Raw genomic sequence first — 23,884 nt, 5'->3', positions numbered from 1 at the left:
AACAAAATTATATTCCTTCAACTCTTATTACCTAGCACTAGGTTTTAACGCTTCCTTTATCTCAGTAGTATCTTTCAACCAGGGAGATAAAAATGACCAAAGAGAGATAAAATCTTCACTTTAGATTCTGCTTTCAAAACTAAACTGTTTACTGCACATGAACAAATTAAGCTTCCTGTTTACTTTCACTTTCAGAGAGATGATGGGCCTTCCTGTGGTTGTTTGTAATGGGTTTTCTGGACCGATGTGAAAGAATTGCTGCTACTGAAATTCCTTCATCTAAAATAATATACCTGAAAGGCAAGAAGCAAATAAGTTATCAATTTTTGAATGATAGAAAAGTGCTGAAATTACTTTCTTTAGATGTTTCAGAGATTTTTCATCGTAGGGAATTTTTTTGAATACTGGAACTAAATGGAACTAAATGTCTAATGGTCCATAGGTTACAAATAAAATCTTTTATGTGTCAAGGTAACCTATATTTGGTGGGGCAGGAAAAAGGTAAAGGTACAGAAAAGGCTCCCCGTTCCTGTGATAGCAGTGGTTCCTGTCCATCCATAATTTTGGAATGCAATGCAGAGCTCTTTTGATTCATACTTGATAATTCTAGGAAGTAGGTGGACCAGCAAGGAGGCAATGCTCTTCTGTTTCTTAAGGGTTAACCTTCCTCATAGCACTTTGCCCAGAGGCTTGTTTTGATTGCACCGGTAGCATCTTCCACTTGCCACTTTCACCACCACTGCTGGCTGCCCCTCTCCCCATTCCAATTCAGCCCGATTCTCACTCCTAGGACTGTAGCTCTTATCCTAGTAGTTCATATGAATTGCCTATATAGTTTTAAAAGGCACAGATGTTCACGGCCAAACATAGGACATTCCAATTAGATAGTCCTTAGATCTATATATAAATATCAAAATAACAACGACAAAGATGCTCTGAAGATAAATCTGATAGGCCTCTAGTGAGGCCTATCCTAACTGGAAACAAGAGGGATTCAGGAGGCTCCAGCCCATCAGGTCATCTTTTCTTCCAGTAGGTTCTAAAATATGTTCCCACATCATGTGCCGTAGCAAGGCTCCCTATTTGTGAGTTCCTGACTTCGTAACTTCCCTAAAAAAATAGGAGTTAAAGTAAAAAAAAAATACCTTTACTCCAATTGGGTAGAATTCTGCGCTTAAACTAAAGACCGATACTTAGAGCACTGTGTTCTACTTATAAGATTTCATGATCCCCAGCTCTGTCAATCCTGATTTTGCAGTGTTGACCGTGGTTTCCCCCATTGCCATTGCCATTGATTAGGAAACTTTGATTTTGGATCCCCCAATAGAGTTCTCCCCTGGAGTACCATCTCTGCATTTTGCATTCTGGTTCCCTCTGCTCCCCCATGCTTGGATTTACTACCTAAACTAATAACTGAGATTAGAATATCCATTAGAATACCCCTGTCCAAATGGGTATGTCTAGTTTGAGATCGTGGATCTACTTCATCTGCTCTGTCTCATTACTGGAAATTAGACCATAGTCAGCAATGCCTAGAAACATTTCATCACTATTCTACCCTAGACCACAGGGCAAGAATTTATAGACATTTATAATGTGCTGGTGAAAGCCATAGGAACGATTGAGATTTAGGATCAGGATTAAGCAGAGGGATTATTGACATCCAAAGCACATGAGAGTCTGAGATAATGACCCTGATACTGGGCGGGTACCAAAAGTAGTCAGCAGGACCAGGGGGAATTTGTATCCAGTGAGGATGTGATACCTGGAGCCATGCAGACAGACTTGAGGACATCGGTATCCAAATGTTGGCATCCAGTCTGTTCTTAGGCTGGCAGTTTACAACTCCTGCTTAACATTCAACTTCCTGATTTTAGGAAGCACCAGGTTTGAAAGTCACCAGAGACTGTTTGGGTGGCCTATACCCTCCAGATACTCTGATTCAATAGATCTCTGATAAGACTCAGGAACTGCATTTGAGGGAAAAGAAACCTAGGATTTTAATACAGCCGATCAAGGATCATAACTTGAGGAACTCTCACCACATAAAACATGTCCTAAAATTTGAAGCATCGTATAGAAGGCAAATATTCCAAAATGTTAGGAGAGAGGAATATAAACTCTGGATATCAGACAGGGCTTGACAATAACTACCAAACGTATTACAGGTGTGAAAATATAAACTGAGGCACATTAAAAATTTTAAGTGTTTATTCAAGCAAACATCGATTTGAACCAGGCAGCACTAAACCAGAAGTGGTTAAGACAGCTCCACAGATAGGAGCTGGGGCAAGGATTTTATAGAGGGGACAAGGAAGCAAAGCAAAGCAATTATTTGGTTGGCTAGAGCTTAAGTGGTTGCGTTATTTGGGAAAGCCTAGTTTGTGATTGGTTGTTCGTAAGTTTCATTTTCTCTGCTTTCAGTGCATTGACTCTGGCTTAGGATTGATTTGTTTACTGTGGGTTACCAAGGCATTAGTCTAATGGCCTTCTTGTTTAAATACTTTAATACAATATTTATATGAGTATTATGTTTAGCCATTTAGTATATCTTTCATATGGTTCTCCCAAAGTAAGGTTTTGTGTTCTCCTCAAATTCTTTGTTTTATAAGTCCCAAGTGAAGGATTTTTAGTTCAATATATTTAGAGGAGAAATACCTAAACTTAAGAGCCTCAACTGATCATCCTGTAACTTAATGGTTCCTAAATAAAGTCTACCCTTATTCCAATCCACTCCACCCCAATCATGAGCACCATCATACATCCAATGGTCCAGCAGAGCACATCCCTGGTTTGGCAGCTGCCAGGTATGGTCAGTAGTCCTCAGGCCTAATGCTGCTCCAAGAACATATTCAGAAAGTATGTTAAATGCTGCTGCAATAATCCTTTATATTAAGTGTACCCTTGAGTGCTGAGATATATAGAAGCCTAAATCAAATAATTTAAAAAGCAGTGAGCTCATGGTTGTTAACTCTTCTCACGTGAATTCTTCACTCGATGCTGGCTCTGGTGATCCCCCAATGTCAGACGTATGTAATTGCCTCCATGAGGAAGAGCTCAGGCATCAAGGCGTCATGTTCACTCAAATGGATCCTTTGTGCTGCTTGTCTGTAGGTTCAGTAGTAAACTGAACTGAAGACAACTTAAACTAGCTCTAAATCTTCATTCTTACCAATCTTTAACCAAATACTAACAGTTGCGGTCTGGCCTAGCTCTACAGGCAATGCAAACTTAGATGAGCAAATATTAGGTAACTTAATGATCCCACATGCAGTTTCTTTACTGTGAGTATAATTTCCTCATTGTTGCTGCTAAAAAATCCTGTTACAGAGAAACAAGAAAATAAAATTCCCTGGAGATGTTCTTTTAAGGATACATTGGACTGACCGCCTTGCTATGCTATTAGTGATGTTTTCATTTTCGAGCACGGTTTTCATCACACCATTGCCATTTGCAGATACCTATGGTGACTCTCAATTGGTTCTCAAGTAGAATTCAATTTCCTGATCCTAGGTGGTAAGGTTCTCTCCCTCTTCATTCTCCTTTATCTTAACGTCCCTCTTTTTCACTCTGCCATGTTCCCAGCTCGCCGTCTTCCAAACCTAATTATTTTTGAGAGTTGATGTCTTAGGCTTGCCTCTGAGTTTTCATGTTTACTCTTATTTCTCCTAGAAAAATCTCCCCAATTGCTTTTTCTATTGCACTTTCTTCACATTTCTCCTGAAATGAAAAATGCCTTAAAAACACTTATATAGGCATTTTCACTAATCAGATAATAGCTGTCTGATTGCAGTGGTTTCCAACTTCTGCTGAACATTAGAAGCAACTGGGGAGCACTAGGACCGCACCCCAGACCAATGATATCAGACTACAAGAGGTGACACTGCTTGTTAGTCCTCCCCCAGGTGATCCCAATATACTGCAAAGGTTGAGAACAACTGCTTTAAAGTGTTAAGGTGCAGATCCTTAGGCAAGCGCTCCTTTGTGGATGCATGACTGTTTCTCATTTTGCCCTTGCCAGCTGTCTATAGTAAAAAGCATAGGCATTTAAAAATATCATTTAAGGCCTTAAATTTCTTAAGAAGAAAAACAACTCCCTTCTTTTTCTTTTAGCTTTTAATTTGATATTCAGTCACAGTAGTAACTGAGGAGCTTCCTTAATATGGGAACTTGTAGAAGTGGCCAGGGCAGAGGGAATGACACACTCCTTCTGTGTCATAACTCTATGGTGAAAAAGGTGCTGTGTCTGGTTCGATGCAAACATAGAGCATCTCTGACATATATTTCTGAAAATATCCCAGCTTGAATGTTGGGTTGAATATGAGAAATTTGAGCCATAGCATTGGCAGTATCCCAAAACTTAGCATTGCACTGATGGCTTGCTAAATCATTGATAATACATGGCTGTTTGTTACTTCTGTGCACATTGCTATGAACGATGATGCAAATATCTGGTTGAAAGGAAACTTTCATCACAGCAGGCAACGTTTTATCAGATGGTCAATCCCTTTTGGACTATACCGATAACACTGGACAAGCACAAGCCAGAGCAGCAGAGGAGAAACCCAAAGATTCTGATTTAAGAGTTCAGAAGTGATTCCCAAATCAGAAACAGTAATAAGCACCCTCGGGTTATTCTGAAGCAGGTGGTGTAGAACATACTTTGAGGGACTCTACCTTAGCCTTGCTGACTTCTCCAAAGTTGTATTTTCTCTTGTTGTGCCTGCATAATTTTCGCTGCGAATGCTCTTGTGAAATTTCAAAAAACGTTATAATTAGGAAATCAGGGAATATGGTCAAATGAACATAGGCATTGGAGCATTGAGACCCAATTCTGAATCTTGGCTCTTTGCACATGAGCTAAGGGAAGAATTTAAACCATGTCGTTCCCACTACTGAGGTTCTGGTTTGTCTGGGCATGCTCCGTGATCTGATTGGCGCTGCAGGTATCTATTGAGAGCAGGGCTCTAGTGGACAATTGTTACTTCCTGGCTTATTTTCTCCTTGGTAAACTGTCCTCTCTCTAACTACTAGAGATGTTAATTACGTGCCTTGCCCTGCTTAGTGACAAGGATTGGCAATCAGAATATTCCATCTCCCAGGCCAAAGTACCTGACTGAGCTGTGGACCCAGTTACTCAAATTGGAGCAATCAAAGTCGTCTCAACGACTTTTCCTAGAACCAAGAAGAAGGAAGTGCTCTCCTTGCGACAAAAGCCAACACAAAGAATAACAGAGTCATGGAAAAAAAGAGAGAGAAACTGGAAGATGTCATTGAAGTCCTTTGACAAAGCTGTGTAGAAAGACAAAACCACTGCTGGAATTTGGAATTCTAATTTGTTGAATCAGTAACATTTCTCCTTTACCCCCTACAAGCTCAATATTGGTTTAGAGTTCTGTTACTTAAAACCAAGTAAGTTCTAACATACAAGATTAGAGGGTTTTTTAGGAGAGTTAATTCTGAGGGAAGTAGGAGCTAAGTAAGACGAACTTGACACTAGAAAGAATAGTAAATCTTATATAAAACATAATATCCCTTTTTGGGATTTGTCATCCGATCTAATTTTCCAACCCCAACTTCCTATCCCCGTTTAAGTCCTATAGAATATTGGGATAAAAATATCAGGGGTGGAGGGGATTTAAGTTGAAAACCAAAATCAGAAAGAGCACTTCTGTTAGAAATTTTGTAAAGCACTGGGACAGGCTAGAATGTTTGGGGATACGAGGTGACATATTACTTCAGCAAACCACTCCTGAACAGCTTTGCCAAGGAGCGTGCCAATGCTTCTTTTACACTGCTCAGTGACAACTCTAGATGTCTGACTTAAGAGAAGAAGGATATGGTGGTACTTAGACAGTGACTAGCAGAGACTGAGACCTCTCTGGATGTCTGGCAGAGTAACAGGGTATCCAGTAGTGACTGGAAATAAATAGCAGTTTTCCAAGTATATCCACTGCTTGTGGCTACAATGGTTCTCAGCAAGTATAGGCAGGTATGTGAACACACATAAATTAACACCTACAGACTCTCAGATAGAACTGAGGGAGATTTTTCAGGCAAGTAGAGGTTCCTGGGGATAAAAGTTACTGAAATCTAGATTTTTACTTTTAATAGGATGGCATTTGAACTCTTGGTGTGCTAGGGTCTGAGGAAATTCTGATAACAAATAAAAAAGCATATGTGTATTACTCAACATATTCATAGTAAGCACTCGTTAAATATTATATGCTTATCGTTAACATCGTGTAGTAAATTGTGAAGAAAGTATAATATACTATTAAGGAGCATGGCTTAAGAAAGCAAATGGTTAACATATTCAACTTTAAATCTTCTGTAGTTTTTAAAAATGATGTTCTATGTACTTGATACTTTTGAATATATACTTTTTATCTTACCTGATTTATAGAGAAGCTCTGCCCAGAATATATCATATAACCCAGTAATGTTTGCTTATATTAGGTCAAGTTTGATTTCTAGTCTCTAGTGTATTTGTATCTCAATATTTTTATATTAACCAGTAAGATGAGAAATATTTTATTGCTGTATATGATGCCGCTTTCTGGAATTTTGTTCTGTGTGAATATCTAAGGCCACATCACAAATGCCATCTAATATTTTTACCTAATAATAAGAGAAATTGTCCCATTTTGTACCTTTTTTAAAAAGTTTATCTCATTCGAATGACAAGCATTATTAAAAAAAGAAGTTTTACCTGTATTGACCTTATATTTTTCTTAGACAATAGTTTTGGAAAAACCATTTCTTTTGTATTTTCCTAATAATTAAATGGCAAAACCTGCCCCATATTAGTCTCATCCCAGATACTGGCCATCATCCTCCTTCATCTCCAGGCTGCTCAGACTAGATCCAAGAATTTTTCGCCACAATCAGGAAGTCATTTTCTTAAACATCAATTTCATCTTCCATCTGGTCTCTGATTGATCTGTTTCAGCCTCTGTCTGTTGAATAACCTAGGGTTTTTTCATTCTCACTGGGTTTCCAGTGCCTTAGACAAGCCAAGGCCCACATGTCAGCCAGCAGACTGGAATGTATCCTATGCTCAAAGTTCTGCTAATCTTTGCTTCACAGTAGACCATTCATCTGTGATAATGGACATCATCAGTGTCTAATTCTGAAGAAGGGGTAAACTCTCCCTGCTCCCCAGCCTTAGTCCTGGTCCTTCAGACCAGCTCTCTCAGCCATGGATGCACGTGTGGAATTGGTTTACATGGTCACATGCTTCCTGGAACTGTATGTTGTGAATTTTGCCCTTGTAATTTGCATCTCTCCTCCTAATTCACATCTTGCATTAGTCAGGAATCTTATAGACTCCACTTAACAGGCACCAAACCATCCTGACTTAAAGCAAAATATTTTTGAAAATTCCAGAGACTTCAGTTTTCACCCTCTTTTCATCTTTCGTCATTGTTTTTCTCTGTGTATCCTGCATTCTCAGGACAGCTTTATCCATTTGAGACCTCACCATTGATGCTAACCTCAGAAGTGCTATCATGACAAACTAGTGGCTGAGCAAACATTTCTCTTTTGTAATAACTCTGATAAAAATCCAAGGTAACCTTCATTGACCTAACTTGAGTCACATGTTAGTCTTGAATTAATCATAAGGGCACAAGCCTGCAATGCAAGGCATAACCTTAGAAGGGATCACCCCCTTCAGTACTACATGAGATTGGGGTAAGACTGGACCTCCCCCCAAATTGGAATATTTTTACTAGAAGAAGGGGGAAACAGATACCTTATCAGGCAAAAACAGCATTCTTAGTACTCTCAACATATGGTTACTGTCTCAGTACTCGATAGATCATTTAAATTCTTCTGACAGTTCACTTTCAGACAGCATATTACTGACAGCATCTTCATTGATAGTGAGAGTATGCACTAACTCACATAGAATATGACCTGTTTGCTAATTGGAATGATAGCAGGTAACATTTTTAGAGCACTTTCTATATGACAGAATGTTAGTAAGGGTTACCATCCGGCCTGGATTGCCACAGACCTGACTGAGAATGACCTTGGGCTCTGCAGCATTGTTTCCTTGGAAACAGTAAAGATAGGAAATTTGTGTCTGCCTCCTTTGTTGTGTGGAACTGCACCTGTGTTGAGGGAGCTTTGCTTTGGCATGCAGGATTCCAACCCATGTGACTAGGACAGTATAAAATATTAATAGGGGACAGGCTTGTGATTTCTGTATTTTCAGGTGACTTACATGTACCTTGGCACTTGTGTTCTGGATGGGTGATGGGGCAAAATAATCTGTGTACTTGGGCACATGCTGGGACTGCTGATGACATGCTGATCATGTACCTGTTTTAACTCCTGCCTTGAATTGTTCTATAAAACTAAATAAGTGTAGCATCAAATTGGTAGGGATTTTTTGTTTTTGTTTTTTGTGGGGTTTTTTTTTTTTATTTTTGTCTTTTGAGTCTTGCTGCCATAAGCAACTTATAACTCCAGCTGTCCTGTAGCATAGACACTGTCTCAAGGGCTTTACATACAACTTTTGTTTATTCCTTTTGGAGAATTCTATTAATTTGGTATGATTTAGAGATGAACAAGCTGAGACCTGAAAAACTGTGCCATTTACTAATGGTTATGCAGGCAAAATATAGGAAAACAAGGATCGCGTCCAGAAGGTCCAACCCAAGATTTTGTCCCTTTAGCCAATGTGCTTTGTGGCATATTTGTCTCAGATCACCTTTAATCTCTCTTATGGCAATGACCTCAATGTTGTAAAGTTTTTCTCATTTATATCTGAAAAAACAATGTCATCTTATCTTGAAGTCTAAATTTTACTAACTTAGGTCATATCAATGGGAGGTATTGAAAAGGGTTTTGTTTTTGTTTTTGTTTTTGTTTTTGACTTTTTGATAGGGTCATACAGCTTGTTTGCCCTATAATCTGGTGACACACATTTCTTTATGTCAAGTTTTGGAAAGTTACTGTACTTCTACTTCCTGTAGCTTTAAAAGATTCATTCTTTTCTCTTTAATATCTTTCTTATGAGATTTTTTTTCTCTTGACTGAAATTTCCACCCACATAGCATTAGCTAAAATCCTTTGTCAGGCTCTTTTCTTACTACTTATCAAAGCATCGTGTACTCCCTCTTCCTAATTGGAAACCATCCATCTGGAAGTTTTGAAGCTTGAATATTTTAATGGTGGAAGCTCTGTTTTAGAGTGCAAGGGTGTCTTTGTTCATGTAGGTGATTGGTTATTTCAGGCAGAGAGGATCTGAAAAGCAAGCAGTGAAAGTAACATTCAACCTATTAAAATGGTATCTTAACCTACTATTCAAATTGTATTTGATGAATTCTAACTGTATATTATAATAAGGTGAAACAGATATTTTATTGTAATTTTAAAGTCTTTTTTAAAAACTTCTTAAAGTTTAAAGTTATTAAAATGAAGACCCAAATGTCAGGGGTCTGAATGGAAGGGATAGGAGTAAAATAAAAAATAGATGCTTTAATTTGCAACAACATGGATACACCTTGAGATAATCATGCTAAGCTAAATAAGCCAGACAGAAAAAGCTGAAAATCACATGATATCACTTATATACGGGATATACACCTAAAAGCAACAAAGGAAAGGACAAACAAACAGAGACTCATGGACATGGACTACAGACTAGTAGTTACCAGAGGGTAGGGAGGAGGTAGATGGGGTCAAATATGTGGTGACAGAACGAAATCTAACTGGGAGGTGGACACACAGTGTAAATACATATATGCCTTACTGTTAAAGTGTACAGTTGAAGCTTATTGGATTTCTTTAACCAATGTCACCATAAAAATTAATAATAAAATAAAAAATATACATGCTTTATTCAACTTAAGTTTATGGGGACTAAACCACACTATCTTTATTTACCACAGAACTTTATTGGATGAGTTCGTCAGAATCAGATTCCAGCTTTGTCTGTCAGTCCTAAAGCTAGAAGTGGTAAAGGACCTGTTTAGCTTACTAAAAGATCTGGGTTGCATTAAAATCACCTCAAATAAAACCAGAGGATTAACTGGATTGAAACTGTCCTTTTGAATGTCAATTTGATCCACTAGGCAAGTACTCATGGATGGTGTTTGAAGGCTAAAAAAATCAGCATATAAAGTGGCTTGGGATTTGAGGGTTTTTGGTTGTTATACTATTCATTATTGAACAAATATTTATTGAGTAGCGAGAGGTGCTAACATAGGAAAGGAGTGACAGCAGAGAAAATGCAAAAACAGATTGGAGATAGGGAAAATGGGGCATAGGGAGCTACATTTTTGTGTTAGAATGAGCACTGGAAATGTGAATTTATTAAAACACATAGAAAAAATGTAGAACCACATTTATCTCCAGATGTAAGGATAATGCAATAAATAATTGACAAGATATAACTTATATTCAGTCTTTTCAGGGGTGCTTGTCTTTGCCAGTTTAAGGATGCTAAACCACAATAGATAATAATCGTACTAGAACATGGGTTCAAAAAGCAATTGCATGCTTGAAAAATTCATGACTAGAAAGATTGTCAGTATGCTTAGATTTTTATTTGGATTTCCATAAAACAGTTACGATAGTATAAAGGGTACTTTTGTTTTTTACTCATGAAACCTTTATTGATGAATTGTTAGTACTAAAGAATTATTCCTTTTCTTTGCAAGCTCCTTCCACAGCCTAGAATTGACTCAAGGGACATATTTTGCTGATTGGTGCATTATTTTCTCATGTAGTGCTTCCAAAGCTTTTTCTTTTTCTTTTCCATTATTATTTTATGTTCAGTTACATTGTTTTGGGAATATATTTCTTTAAAGGGTAGTTGCTATTCAGAATGTAATTCATGCATATAAGAATTCTCCCAGTAGGGCAAAAAGGGAAATTATTTGTGTAGATTTAAGTTGTTAGTGTCATAAGGCTAGCACTAGGCAGTATGACGGAGAGATTATACATAAAAGCTCTAGAGCCAGCCTGCCTAGGTTCAAATTCTAGCGCTGACACTACCTGTGTGATATTATTCAAATTACTTCTCATGACATTTTTATCACCTGCAAAATAAAAATAAGAATAGTACCTGTCTCATAAGATTTTTTTAAGTAGTCAATATATGCTAGCATTGTAGTGTTTTCTTTTGGTTCCATATTTTTCCAAGTCAATCTTTAAAATTCAGTGGATTAAATACAAAAAATTTATTTTTCATCATATTAGATCTCCTATGTGTCGTGGTTGCTATCTCATACTGTTTTTCCTGTTTAGTTTTTAATGTAAGATAATTAGTCTGACTCTATTTTGGTTTAGAATAATATAAAAGTATAGTATTCATATGCTCAAATGTTTAGGCAACGTTAAGCAGTTGGCTTATATTTAAAAGTCATACTAAATGAACACAAATGTGTACTTTTAAACACTGGAAACCCTCTTGTGATAGCAAGAAGCTTACCCAGATAGAGGAATTCAGGGATGGAGTGGATTAAAGGAAGATCAGATGTGTAACTCTTATTATATCCTTACTTTGTGGCACATCCGATTGAATGGAATCACTAACAGAATCATAGGCACTATTTTAATATTTTTTCTCTCTCATTCCTCAATTCCTCTCAATCGTCCTGAGTATATATACTTGAATTAGTATGAGTTAAATGCATGTTTGTTGTGCTCAAACAGTATAATATAAGAACAAATACATATAGTATAGAAGAGACGCACAGCATCTCTGGATGAGAGATTCATCCAGCCCAGATATATTGCTTCAACTTTATAATCCATTTACTTTGCTTTGTACACATGAAAGTCTTTATTTATTGCTGGACATGTGTGTAGCTATGAAATGCAAGTCACTTCTTTCCTTTCATCATTCTAGTCTGGGTCTAGAAAAGACCCTAAGTCTAATGGGAGGCCCAGAATTGGCTAGACTGGCTTAATGCCACTTCATGGAAGATGATCCCCTCTTCCTTGCATAAAAGTGATTAATTTGGCCATTTCTTTGGAGAACTATGCCGGGAACAGATAGTGAATGACAAAAACAATCCTTACTAAACTGTATACTGTGTTAATATTATGTAGATGAGATTTAGTTGTACAATTTGCCAGTTATTTTAATTAATCTTTCTAAAATTCCAATAGAGAATATATGGAGCAGTCATTTTTCAGGACACTAGCCTTGCTCTGTTTCTTTCCTGAGTTTTTTAAGAAATATAAAAAAGAAATTATGATACAATGTGATAACCACAATTTATGCAGAGGCGGGGGGAGTACATGAATGTTCTCCTAGATTCTTTAGTTATTGCTACATTCTTTCATCTAGGTGGTTTTGTTTAGTTATTATAAATGGCATCTGAAAGTTCATGTTAAGTTTGCACATTTATGTGATAGGTATATGAATGTTACCTATACAATTATTTCAACTTTTCTGTCTTTAAATTATCATAATAAAAACTGAGATAAAAGTCCTCAAAGTTTATGTTTTTGAAAATAAGTCTTTTCATATATTTCACTCCATAATCATTTATTGATTCCCTACTATATGAACTTGGATAAGTGTTATAGACAATCTTGAATTCAACATGGGGTCTGCCTTTAAGAATTCTAACAATTATCTATTGCTACACCAATGCTGAATAACTAACTCAGCGACATGCAACCATAATCATTTATTTTCACACTCATGGGTATGCAGGTTGATTATGAATTGGGTGATCTCCCCTGACTGCTTCAAATTGTACATTCTGCTGGATATGGATGCTTGCTCCATTTTACTGAATGGACGTTCATTCCGAGACCCCATCTCTTTTCATGATGATGGCAGAATTGCAAGAGAATAAGCCCTACCAAGAAGATTTCGTGCCTTTGGTTATATCACATCTGCTAAAACATTTGTTCAAAGGATAAATGAATTTATTGAGTTCTAATCTGTGGGCCCATTTTCCATACTCAGTGATTCTAAACTTAGATCATATGAGGGCTGCATAGATTAGTCCACCTTATTATTACACTGTGTTATAACAAAGAATGAAAATGATTCAAAAAACACTTATTAATCTTGTTACTTTTAAGATTCTTTCTAAACCTATGCAAACATTGATAATTAATTTCTAGTTCCTTTCTCTCAAGGAGGTCTCAACGTAGTGAAACATAAGGATATTTTAATTTTTGTATCAACTGTTTCTTTAGCAGTAAATCTATGAGTGTTAAATTACAGGCTTTAATTTCTGAACCATTTATAGGAATAAACTGAATTTTCCTTGTGTTTTAATGAGAGATTTACATCTATTTAAAATTATACCTTTGTTTTATAGATCAACATTGAAGGAACTCAACTATAATATTTTATAATTAAAAATAATGTGGGGTATAAGGTCTTTATTGCTTGCAGAACTTTAAAAATCTATTAATTTCTCATTAGTTGTAGCATAATAACCCAACTCTTTAAATGGAAAAGAAACTTCTTGAACCAAACTTTATGCTAGAGACCCAGCATGTGCTATTAAACTGTTTCTCTCAATGATTTGATTATATTTTATGATATAACCAATTCAGTGGATTGGAAATATAGAAAATGTTTCATTTTATTCCTCAATGAGGGATAATGAAGGTCATAATATGTCTACTAAGATGAATAAATTGCTATTAAGATAAAGTATATAAGTAAGTCACCAACTAAAATCAATTTTTCCATATATATCAAGAAAAAGAAAGTATGTGTGTGTGCATAGATTATATATAGATAGAATGAACATACAGAAAGAGTATATACATAAAATTACAGAATGCTTGATATTTGCAATGATTGATTATATTTATTTACTTTATATAATTAATTTACTGCCCCCAAATCATATATAGATCGACCTATTCTTATATGCTTAAATGAAAATTTATATGAGAATTTAAAAGACAAAGAAGTTATAACCACATGGCAATCAGAACGTGTAAAACTAAAATGCCTGACAATTTCAAGGATTGTTACAGATATGAAGTAACTGGAACCTTCATATTCTGCTCCTGGGAGTTTATAGTATTGGTACAATTGCTTAGGAAATCTCTTTGGCAATATCTTCTAAAGCTGAGCACATGTACACTCACTGACACAGGAATTCAATTCCTATGTATATAACTCAAAGTACTGCATGTATGTACATGCATCAAAAATATATATAAAAAGGTGTTTATGGCAGTATTATTCATGTGATTTCTAAACCTAAAGCTATCTAAATGCACATCAACTCTTGAAAAAATAGACAACTTGAGGAAAATCATAATTGAACACATACAGCAATGAAAAGTTTAAAATTACTGCTACAGACCATTACATAGATGAGCATTAGTGTAATATTTAGCAACAGAAGCCAGGCAAAAACTTTACACTGTTTAATTCCATTTATATAATGCTCAAGACAAGGCAACACTAATCTAAAGTGTTAGAAAGCAGGATGGTGTTTACTTTTATGGTGGCACTTAGTGAGTGGAGGCAGGCACAAGGGGGCCCCAAAGATATTGGTAATATTGTACTTTTTGATCTCTGTGATGGTTATATGGTTTGTTTACTTAGTGAAAATGTATCAAGCTGTACAATTAAGATTTGTGCACTATTTTGCATATATGTTATATTTTTAACAGGTTTATTGAAGTATAATTGATATACAAAGAATTGCAAATCTTTAATGTGCATAGTTTGATGAGTTTGGACATAGGCAAACACCTGTGATACCATCGCCACAATCAAGGTAACAGACATATTCAATACCTCTCAGAGTTTTCTTATGTTCTTTTGTTTTGTTTTTTGAATGTTATATTTTTGTAAAACATTTACATACAAAACAAGCACGTCTTATTTCTCAATATAATGGCTTTCTTCCACCCTTATTTTTCACAACTTCTGAAACAACTGCTTAATGACTCTAACACATTTTTACAACTTCCCATTACTTTTCATTCTTCAAATCATGGAGGAATTATTGTAATCTTTTCAAGTCCCTCATCCTATTCACTTACTATTAATTCCTATTGTAGGGAATAGATAGAAGACCTTAGAGAATTTATAGAGCCTTTCTTCATTCTTGTATGTGCCAAAAGAAACTTTATGTTACAAACCTTGATTATTGATTCTCTCCATGACATTGAAAATGATATCTTTCATAGCAACTTTGTCTGCTACCACCTTTCTACCCAAAGTAATTTACAGCAGCCGTGGATGTTTTGAAATTAGATTTGAGACTTTCTGTCCCAAACCACATGCTTCCTTAAACAGAGAGAGTTTTGAATAGTGTGAGGTTATTCCTAATCCTAGCAATAATACCTAAGGATAATGAAAGACTTAATGGGTTGATCTATTAAGTCCATTTTTCAAATCAAAGGTGAGGATGGTTTTTTCCTTGAGAAATCAAGGTTAGCTCTGTCTCCAGGCATGCATTTTAAGCAATGAACATGAGTTCCTAGGAAAGTAAGGCCTCCTAAGCACAGGGCATACTCATTCAACTGGAAAGTGCTTTAACAAAGGAATTGCTTCCTCATGAGCAGTATAAAAGCAACCTCCCATTACTAAGGCACATTAAACTACCTCTTGGGCATTTTGCTGAATCTTTAAGCTGCATTTTGTAAAATGTGTTTTTCTCTGAAATAGCTCAAACACTCTCTTCTGTCTTTCTATCTCTCCCCCCTCCCCACTCTCTTTTTTCCTATCCTTACAAACTCTATCAAAGTTACCCAATTTCAAACATTAATTTCTTCTATAGCTCTCACAAAGTTTCACACAGGGAGCAATTGAGAAGCAAGAAACCTGATGATGGGGCAGAGTTCTGTGACTAGAAGAGGTGAAACCCCTGTAACATGCAGACTTGTCAAAATTCTTCTTTTTGTCTTACGCTAAAATATAGCTTCTACAATAAAGACAATCCACACATAATAAAAGACATAGAGCATGACTTAGGCACAAAGCAAATTTAATCATGATTCCAGGAAATTTCTTCAAGTCTTATTACTGGATTCAGCATTTGTAAGTGGCCAGATGTGCAGTGTGGAGTGATACATTTGACTCTAGTTGTCTCCTCTAAATCTGTTGTACTTTTCTCCCCGGTTGTATAAGGGCAACCCAACTTGAGACCATAGTCCCCAGCCTCCTTTGCAGCCATATATAGCCACTTAACTAAATTCTTGCTAATAAAGTAGGAACACAAGCAATTTTTGCTTGATCTGGACTCCCTCTGTTTTCCCTTCACATAACCCAAAAGCCAAATGAGGCCGCGGATGGTTATCACCCTACAGAGTAGGGCTATATGCTAGGGAATGGCATAAGCACCAACATGGAAAGCGCCCTCACCATTGAATATCTGAACGGTAATGAGACACACCACCTCCAGTCTGGATGTTGAACTCACATGAGAAGGTAATATACTTCTGTCCACTTTTAGCTATTGAACATTTTTATCTTTGTAATGGAATCTGATTTTTATCCTAACTAATCCAGATAGGGCTTCTTTTGTTCTTTTGTTCTTTTTTCTTTTTTTTTTTTTTTTGGGTAGAGCAACCCTTGATTGACCTCACAGATTGCAAGGACCTTGTCATCTTACAGTCCCTTATTTTTTATTTTTTTTTACGCCTACAGCACCTGGTCTTCCTAGGTGGTCTCCCATCCAAGTACTAACCAGGCCCAATCCTGCTTAGCTTCCGAGATCAGACGGGATAGGGCTCATTCAGGGTGGCATGGCCGTAGACTTTTTTTGTTCTTGATTAATAATTTTTGGTATGCTTTCAACTTATAAAAACAATATGAAACAAATAGTTGATTAATTTCATGACAAAAATTCTATTTCTATAGGATATTTCTTTTATCAGGACATTTTTCCATATTCTATTATATGGAAATATCCTGTAGTGACAGTTAAGATGATTCACTACCACTATTTTACAAATAAAGAAACAAGTTCATTGGCAGTTGAACCTTGATCTTTTCAAATTATCTCATGAATCATTACAAGTTCAGAGGAAATGTAAATTGATAACTATTTATTAAAGTCAATCCAAAATATTTTATTGAATTAAAACCTATAATTTTAATGAAATATCTTACTCTTTTGGAGAACTTAATCAATATGGCTTTTTCAGCATTCATTTAACAACTAATTTATCTCTTTAATAAAATAAAAATACACATTTTTTTCAATTAAGTGCATTTTCAAATTAAATATTTGAAATATTAAGAAATTTCATATTTATGGTCTTTTTCTATTTATAAATGTAGCAAATTTTGAAAATGTAAAAGAGATGTGAAAAATTAGTCATAGTCCCAAATACTCCAAAGTAAACACTATTAATCTTCATTGAAATTATTTTAGGAATTTTCTAAAAATCTGTTTTCATGAATTTATGAATGAATTTTTAAATGAAACATTTTATGCTTGCTTTCTGTAAAATTAAATAACAAAACATAATATGAAAATTCTGTATAACTCCAAGAGTCATGACTACTGTTAACATGTTTATACTTTTTTACAATAATTTTTTATTTTGCAGTTATAGGTGGCATATGATATTATATTAGTTTCAGTTGTATAGCATAGTTATTTAGACATCTATATAACTCACAAAGTGATCACTCCAATAACTCTAGTGCCCCTTTGATACCATACATAGTTATTACAATGTTATTGGCTATATTCTTTATACTGTACTATCTCCATGATTGTTTTATAACTACCCATTTATACTTCTTAATCCCTTCCCCTTTTTTCACAACCCCTTCAACCCCTCTCCCAACTGGTATCCCTCAAAGTGTTCTCTGTATCTATGAGTTTGTTTTTGTTGTTGTTGTTCTTGTTGATTTCGTTCTTTAGATTCCACACACCTGTGCAATCATATGGCATTTGTCTTTAACTGACTTACTCCACTCAGCACGCTACCCTCTAGGTCCATCATGCAATATCTTTTTCTGTCCCCTTCCTTTTAGTCTGTGTGTGTCTTTTAATCTGAAGTGAGTCTCTTGTACGCAGCATATGTAGGAGTCTTGTTTTCTTATCCATTCAGCCACCTTATCTTTTGATTGGAGCATTTAATTCTTTTTCATTTGAAGTATTCATTGATAGACATGCAGTTATTGTCATTCTTTATTCACATTTTTGATACATTTTTTTTCTTCTTCTTAAAGAAGTCCTTCCAACATTTCCTGTAATACTGGCTTGGTGGCGATGAACTCCTTTAGCTTTTTCTTATCTGGGAAGCTCTTGATCTGTCCTTCAATTCTAAGTGATAGCTTTGCTGAGTAAAGTATTCTTGATTGTAGGTCCTGGGTTTTCATCACTTTGAATATTTTGTGCCAAACCCTTCTGTACTGCAAAGTTTCTTTTGAGAAATCAGCTGCCAGTCTTCTGGGTGCTCCCTTGTTGATAACTAATTGCTTTTCTCTTGCTGCTTTTCAGATTCTCTCTTTGAATCTAACTTTTGGCATTTTAATGATGATGCGTCTTGGTGTGGGACTCTTTGGGTTCATCTTGTTTGAGGCTCTCTGAACTTCTTGGGGTTGTATGTCTGTTTCCCTCACCAGCTTAGGGAACTTTTCCACGATGATTTCTTCAAACAGGTTTTCCATTCCTTGCTCTCTCTTCTCCTTCTGGTGCCCCTATGATATGAATATTGTTATGCTTGACGTTGTCCCAGAGGCTCCTTAAACTATCTTCAGTTTTTTGGATTCTTTTTCTTGTTGCTGTTCTGATTGAATGTTCTCTGCTACCACATCCTCTATGTCACTGATTTGATCCTTTGTTTCATCCATTCTATTGATTCCCTCTAATGTACTTTTCATCTCAGATATTGTATTCTTCATTTCTGACTAGCTCCCTACTATGTTTTCCATCTCCATTTTTATGTCTTTTATCTCTTTGTTAAAGTTCCCACTGAGTTTATCTACTCTTCCCCTAATTTCCTTGAGCATCCTTATAACTAGTGTTTTGAACTCTACATCTGGTATATTGCTTGTCTCCATTTTGGTGAATTCTTTTTCTGGAAGTTTGTTTTGTTCTTTCATGTGGGACATGCTCCTCTGTCTCTCCATTTTGGCTGCCTCCTCGTGTCTTTTTCTATGTATTAGGTAGGGCTCCTAAGTCTCTCAGTCTTAGCAGAGTGGCTTTATGTAATAAAGGTGTCCTGTTGGGCCCAGTGGCACAGTCCTGGGAAGGGTCCAGCTGCAGGCCAAGTTCAGCCACAGCCTGTGCACCTCCGGTGCCACCTGGTAAGGGTCACCACAGATGGCTGCCACCCGTGCTGGGCTTATAGGTACCTTGAGGGGCCAACTCAGAAATTGAGGCCGAATGCCACTGGTACAGGGTTTGGGGCTGCTCAGCAAGAGGTACAGGGCACATTGAGGCCAGATTCTGCTTCTCTGGGTTTTGTGAGCCTGTGAGAGATTTTTATGAAAGTTCGTAGCAGGAGCCAAGATAGCCCGTTTGTATGGAGCTGGAGCTCAGAGCGAGTAGCTAGCAAGTCAGGCCGGGCGCAGGCCCTGCTGGAGGATGATGTGCAACTTCCTTAGCCTTCGGTCTCACTCAGCCGCAACCTCTGCCAGTTGTCACAGCCAGAGGTCGTGGGGACATCTTTTCACAGGCCTGGAACTCTGGGCTGGGGTGGCTCTGCAGCCAAGATAACCCTCATAATTCTTGATCACCACATGCAGTTATGGGACCGTGCTGTTTTATGTCTCCACTGCTCCTACAGTTTTGAAATGACCTGTTATTTAAGGTGACCTAGTTGTAGGGCTTCTGTAAAGCCAGACCTCTGGTGACTCCATGTACTGGTTGCTCTGTAGTTTTGTTGTAATTTTGATATAATCGCTAGAAGAGGCGTGCACAGCCACTACTTTCTATGCCACCTTAAATCCCCTATGTGTACTTTTTTACAAAAATAAAAAATATGTATTAAACATTTCACTTAAAGATAGATAATGGCCACTATTCGTGATCCCTGCTAGGGCCAGGCATTGCACTACAAAGGTTTCATCTATTACCTTTTTTAACATTAAGAAGAAGACTGTAAGATAAGTGCTATAATTATCACCATTTTTGCACAAGGAGGAATAGACTTGGGTACGTTAAACAACTTAAGCATTATAACGAAGGTATGAAGGTATTAATAAGTAGTGTCACAGGTTGTATGCATTCAAAACATGCACTCCAAACATTTTGCTATAATATTCGAATGTCAAGAAATAGGAGGCTGCAATGTATACTATCCTATGCACACACTACAGTTGTCCCAATCACTATTTTATTTGAAGGTATATAAGTTGTTTTCGGATATTAACAGCGTTGTACTTGTTAAAACTTTGTAAATGAACATATCCATGATAACTTTTGGAGTAATTTTCTAGAAGTAGAACTGCCAATTAGAGTATATTTTAAGGACTTTGAGATATGTTGACAACTGGAACTAGGAATTTGTACTGATTTCCTCCTCAATATATAGGAACAACCAATTGGCCATTGCAGAGAGAACATTAGATATTAACATTATTTTTTACGTATTTGACAATTTGAGAAATGGTTTATTATTATTAAAGGTGCATTTTTATAATTTATGAGGTATAATTTTAAAAATATGCTTATTGACAATTTCTGTTTTATTTCTAGTGATTTTCACATCCATACCTTTTAATAATTTTTGACTTCATTCTTATACTTTAAACACTTTCCATACATTAAAGGCATTAACACACTGCATGACATAAATATTTCAAATACTTATGATCACATTGCCAATAACTTTTAGCTCTTTTATTGATATATTTTGAGATGCACACATTTTTATGTTTCTGTAATCAATTGTATTAGTAAATTCATTAATCGCTTCAGGCTTTGAAATTACCTGCCTCACCAGTGGTTTTAATGATTGAATCTGCAGTTTTAACAGCTTTGGTGTGATATACTTGACATACAATAAATATCACATATTTGAATTGTAAAATTTGAATACATTTTGACATTAGTATACACTTATGAAACCATTGCCATAATCAAAATAATAAACATGGCCTCCAAGAGTTCCTTAATGCTCCTTTGTACTTTCTTCCTTTTGTCCCTCACTGCTTATTTCCAGGCTAGTAGCAATCTGCTTCCTGTCACTGTAGATTAGTTTGTATGTTCTAGAATTTTTATATAAATAGAATCATAGAGTACATAACTCTCGTGTCTAGCTTTTCTAACTCATCATAATTATTTTTGAGATCCATCAGTGTTGCTGCACATGTCAGTAGTTCATTGCTTTTTGTTGCTGATACTATTCCATTGACTGGCATGCTACGATTAATTTATCCATTCACGTGTTAATGGAGATTTAGATACTTTCCAGTCTGAGGGTAATACAAATAAAGCTGTTATGAAATTTATGCATAAGTCTTTGAATGCATATATGTTTCAACTTCTCTTTTAGAAGTAGAATGGCTAGATTGTATGGTAGGTGTATTTTTAACTTTGTAAAAAACTGCCAAACTGTTTTTTCTAAGTGATTGTGCTATTTTACATCAGCAGTGAATGAGAGTTCTGTTAGTTCCATCCATATCTTGTCAACACTTGGTATGGCCAGACTATTTAATTTTAGATATTCTAATACATGTTTAGTGATAGCTCATGGTTTTTATTTTTATTTCCCTAATGATTAGTGATTATAAGCATCTGTATTTTTCCCCTATCTATTTATCTTCTTTAGATGAGTGCCTGTTTACTTTTTCTGTCCATTTTATTTTCATTGGGTTGTTTTCTTATAGTTTTGAGAGAGAGAAAATACACATTTATATACATATACATGTATATATATATATGTGTATACACACACACACATACATACATCATGGATAAAAACCATTCTTCAGAAATATGACTTCTATCTGCATCCTCTCAACAGTGTCTTTCATAAGCCCAGTTTTTCTTTTTTTCTCCTTTTATGTATTATGCTTTTGGTGTTGTATATAAGAAATCTTTGATAATCCCAGACAATTAAGATTTTTCTCTTATGTTTTCTTCTGTTTTTCAATTTGAGGTTTACATTTATCTCTACAGTCCATTTTGAATTAATTTTTGTATGTGGTGTTAGATATGGGTGGGTATTCTCTCTCTTTTTCTGCACATGGATATCTATTGTTCAAGTATCATAGAAAATCAGTTGACTATATTTGTTGTCAATGCAACATTTTTCTAAATTATGCTTCTAAAATTCAGTTGCATTTTGTCCCAAATGAGTAGAAAAATCTTTAATCACAGTAGTCACAAAATGGAGCAAAAAAAAGAACTTAAGTTACAAACTCCAATTATTAAAAACAAAGTTTATAAATAGGAAATTATTGAAATATGGCACCAAAAACTCAGGTTACAAAAGTAAAAATAAACAAGTGGGACTACATAACACTAAAAAGTTTCTATACAGCAAAAGAAGCAATCGACAAAATGAAAAGGCAATCTCTAAATTGGGAGAAGATATTCACAAATGATATATCCAATAAAGAGTTAATATCCAAAAATATATAAAGAACTCATACAACTTAACATCAAAAAATAACCCAATTAAAAAATGGGCAGATAACCTGAACAGATATTTTTCCAAAGAAGACATAGAATGGGTATATGAAAAGATGCTCGACATCACTAATCATCAGAGGAATACAATTCAAAACCACAATGAGGTAATGCCTCACACCTGTCAGAATGGCTATTATCAAAAATGGGGGTCTCCAACCCCAGGCCATGGACCAGTACCAATCCATGGCCTTTTAGGAACTGGGCCATACAGTAGGAGGTGAGTGGCGAGTGAGTGAGCTAGGGAAGCTTCATCTGTATTTGCAGCCGCTCTCTAGTGCTAGCATCACCGCCTCAGCTCCACCTCCGGTCATCGGGCATTAGATACTCAAGGAGTGCCAGTCCCTAGTGCCAAAAAGACTGGAGACTGCTGATCAAAAAGACAACAAACAACAAAAAAGATGTGAAGAAAAGGGAGCCCTTGTGCACTATTGGTGGGCTTGTAAATTGGTTCAGTCATTATGGAAAACAGTATGGAGGTTCCTCAAAAAACTAATTATAGAACTACCATATAATGCAGCAATCCTACTTCTGGGCATATACCCAATGGAAATGAAAATCAGTGCCTCAAAGACATATTTGGGCTCCGATGTTTATTGCGTCCTGATTCACAACAGCCAAGATATGGAAACAACCTAAGTGTCTATCAACAGATGAATGGATAAAGATATGGTATCAATATACAATGGAATATTATTCAGCCTTTAAAAAAGAGATCCTGCCATTTGCGACAACAGGGATAAACCCACAGGACATTATGCTAAGTGAAATAAGCCAGATACAGAAAGAAAAAAAAACTGCATGATCTCACTGATATGAGGAATCTAAAAAAGTAGAGTACATAGAAGCAGAGAGTAGAAGAGTGGTTACCAGGGGTGGGGAGGTGGGGGAGGGAGAGATGTGGGTCACAGGGCACAAAGTTGCAGTTACACTGGATGAATCAGTCTAGAGATCTAATGTGCAGCGCAATGACTAGTTAATGATGCCATGTTGAAGATGGAAATGAGCTGAGAGAAGATTTCAGGTGCTCTTACCACACAAACAAAGAGAAACTGTGGGAGGAGAAATGTAATTAGTTTGACTGTTGTAATCATTTCACCGTGTATATGTACATTGCATCATCATGTTGTACAACTTAGATATATAGTTTTTATTAAAATAAATAAAAGCAAGGAAGAAACAGAAAAAATTATATAATGAGAGTTTTAAAGGAGTATAATATCTGATTTTGAAATTTTGTAATTGTGCCTGGAATTCTAGATGTGTGGGAAGAATATTTTGATGGAGTTCATAGTTTTAATTGAAAAAATTTATATTCTGTCCTGAAA

General features: G+C 36.0%; 1 non-coding gene across 1 annotated transcript; it reads right to left on the bottom strand.

The window, feature by feature from the left end:
- Positions 1-16,597: 16,597 nt before the first annotated feature.
- LOC120610217 (5S ribosomal RNA) lies at positions 16,598-16,716 on the bottom strand. Its single transcript, XR_005654888.1, has one exon. It is a non-coding gene; the product is annotated as a 5S ribosomal RNA (ribosomal RNA).
- Positions 16,717-23,884: the final 7,168 nt, after the last annotated feature.

This window comes from Pteropus medius, unplaced genomic scaffold (genome assembly GCF_902729225.1).
Source record: "Pteropus medius unplaced genomic scaffold, Ma_sr-lr_union100, whole genome shotgun sequence".
Taxonomy (NCBI): domain Eukaryota; kingdom Metazoa; phylum Chordata; class Mammalia; order Chiroptera; family Pteropodidae; genus Pteropus; species Pteropus medius.
This window is presented reverse-complemented; position numbering and strand designations above follow the sequence as displayed.